Source organism: Engystomops pustulosus, chromosome 1 (assembly GCF_040894005.1).
Source record: "Engystomops pustulosus chromosome 1, aEngPut4.maternal, whole genome shotgun sequence".
Lineage (NCBI taxonomy): Eukaryota > Metazoa > Chordata > Amphibia > Anura > Leptodactylidae > Engystomops > Engystomops pustulosus.
In genome coordinates, this window is record NC_092411.1 from 100,053,303 (window position 1) to 100,056,486 (window position 3,184).

Here is a 3,184-nt window from a genome sequence, read left to right on the forward strand (position 1 = left end):
TCACCAAAAAATTAGTTTCATATGTTTGAAGCCTGAAATGTGGAAAAAGGTAGAAAAGTTCAAGGGGGCCCAAAAACTTTTGCAAGGCACCGTGTGTATAATATATACAGTGCCTACAAATAGTATTCAACCCCCTGCAGATTTAGCAGGTTTGATAAGAAGCAAATAAGTTAGAGCCTTCAAACAAGAGCAGAAATTATTAACAGATGCATAAATCTTACAAACCAAAAAGTTATGTTGCTCAGTTAAATTTTAATACATTTTAAACATACATTCACTGGCCACTTTATTAGGTACACATGTCCAACTGCTCGTTAACACTTAATGTCACCATAATTCTGTTTGGTTCCCCTAAAGTATTAAGCAGTAGTGCAGGCACAAAGAACAATGAGCTTCACATGTTTGGATTAATTATCTGTTTTTCCAGTCTTTTCTGACTATTTAAGACCCTCCCTAAACTTTTGAACAGCACTCATACATGGTCAACATGGGAAAGACAAAGGAGCATTCCAAGGCCATTAGAGACAAGATCGTGGAGGGTCACAAGGCTGGCAAGGGGTACAAAACCCTTTCCAAGGAGTTAGGCCTACCTGTCTCCACTCTTGGGAGCATCATCCGGAAGTGGAAGGCTTATGGAACTACTGTTAGCCTTCCACGGCCTGGACAGCCTTTGAAAGTTTCCTCCCGTGCCGAGGCCAGGCTCGTCCAAAGAGTCAAGGCTAACCCAAGGACAACAAGGAAGGAGCTCCGGGAAGATCTCATGGCAGTGGGGACATTGGTTTCAGTCAATACCATAAGTAACGTACTCCACAGCAATGGTCTCCATTCCAGACGAGCATGTAAGGTACCTTTACTTTCAAAGCGTCATGTCAAGGCTCATTTACAGTTTGCTCATTATCACTTGGAGGACTCTGAGACAGACTCGTTCAAGGTTCTCTGGTCTGAGGAGACCAAGATCGAGATCTTTGGTGCCAACCACGCATGTGACGTTTGGAGACTGGAGGGCACTCTATACGACCCCAAGACTACCATCCCTACAGTCAAGCATGGTGGTGGCAGCATCATGCTGTGGGGCTGCTTCTCAGCCAAGGGGCCTGGCCATCTGGTCCGCATCCATGGGAAGATGGATAGCACGGCTTACTTGGAGATTTTGGAGTACCTCCACTCCTCCATCAAGAATCCTAAGATGCGTCGTCATTTCATCTTCCAACCAGACAACGACCCAAAGCACACAGCCAAGAAAACCAAGGCCTGGTTCAAGAGGGAAAAAAAATCAAGGTTTTGCAGCGGCCTAGTCAGTCTCCTGACCTTAACCCAATTGAAAACTTGTAGAAGGAGCTCAAGATTAAAGTCCACATGAGACACCCAAAGAACCTAAATAACTTGGAGAAGATCTGCATGGAGGAGTGGGCCAAGATAACTCCAGAGACCTGTGACGGCCTGATCAGGTCTTATAAAAGACGATTATTAGCTGTAATTGCAAACAAGGGTTATTCCAAAAAATATTAAACCTCTTTTCTGTTTAAAATTTATTAAAATATAACTAAGCAACATAACTTTTTGGTTTGTAAGATTTATGCATGTTAATAAATCCTGCTCTTGTTTGAAGGCTCTAACTTATTTGCTTCTCATCAAACCTGTTAAATCTGCAGGGGGTTGAATACTACTTGTAGGCACTGTATATAAAATATATTTACACATACCGCTAACGGAGGTTATTTACTTACACCATTAAGCCCATGAGGAGCGCTAAGACTCCTGTTTTCCCCCGGGTTACAGCCTCGTGATATCACAGGCTAGTGTCTAGCCGAAGGACATGACTTCACTTCTGGTGATGCCGTATAGGAAGACGCCCTGCACTGCTTACCTCACTACAAATTGGCCACATGTAGGGAAGAGAGACAGGCCTATGTGCCCTCCAGCAGCATACAGTAATCTCTTCTGCTACATACTCAACCCCACAGTAGAGCAGCTTGAGATCAGGGAAGACCTGCTGTGAGAAGCTGTCATCTGGATTGAAGTATTCACTCAGGAATATATGGTTTTCTCCTGCAATCCACATTCTTAGTACCTAAACTTCTCTTCTCAACGGGTATATTGAGTACTAATCTAATTTTGCTTTCTTGGACCTTTCACCACCAGTCCACTTGGGTCCACTTCCAGGGACAGGAAACCACTGAGACCAGATAGGAGGAGCTTGTTTTTATATGGTCAGGTTTCCTGTCCCTGGGAGCGAATTCCTCTGTTAGTGCAGCCATGGTGAAAAGAATAAACTTAAAGCTATGTTGCCATGTTCTTTTTCTAATCTCCCTGTCATGAACTTGAACTTTTAACCTGCTAAGACCTAAGCAGTAGATGTAGGTTCTTGGGTTTCTGTTAAATTGTGATTGTTAAATTGCTTGGATATCCATTCCTGAGAAGACCTGGAAACATATTAAAATTGTTTCCACTTGTGATTTATATTTCTAATTGTGGAATAATGTACTTGAAATTGTTTGGAAGCAGCCCAATAACCATTTCTTGATAGATGGACAGCTCCAGACAAGCTTTTATAGAGGTTGTCACATTTGCGGATGATTAGAGATGATTATTATATAAAACCCATCAAATTCAAAATATTGTGTACTGTATTTGGTCCAAGTACTATAATTTACTGAAGCAGTAAACTGAACAGTCAACTTGTCTCGGACCTGGACTCTTATAAACTCCTCCATTATTTTCTATGATGCTCTGTGTTTCCACTCTACTGTTAGGCCCCATGCACACGATGGAATAGGGGTCAGTGATACAACTGCAAACCTGCGGTTTTATTGTGGCCCTCATAGAGGTCTATGGCACCTGATCGCGGTGCGGCGAGCAAACGGTGTATCAAAGTACCATGACCTACACCTGCTCGTCAAAATATAGGACATGTCCTATATTTTTAGGTTTTCAAGGAACCGCAACTTGGCTTTCAATGGAGAGGGGAGTGGTGAGTAGTGCTCACTTACCCTCCCTTCTCCATCCAGCTGTGTGCTATGAGTGTACAGCCATGTGCAGGAGTCCTTACATGGTTGCTGTGGTTCCCATCCTTCTCTGCAATTTCCAAGTTTTTCTTGCCCCAGTACCAGTCATCCCTTCTAATCTTTGGCATGCTAGCCACATATTATTTCCAGATATTTTGAAATTTATACCAGAAAAAGTC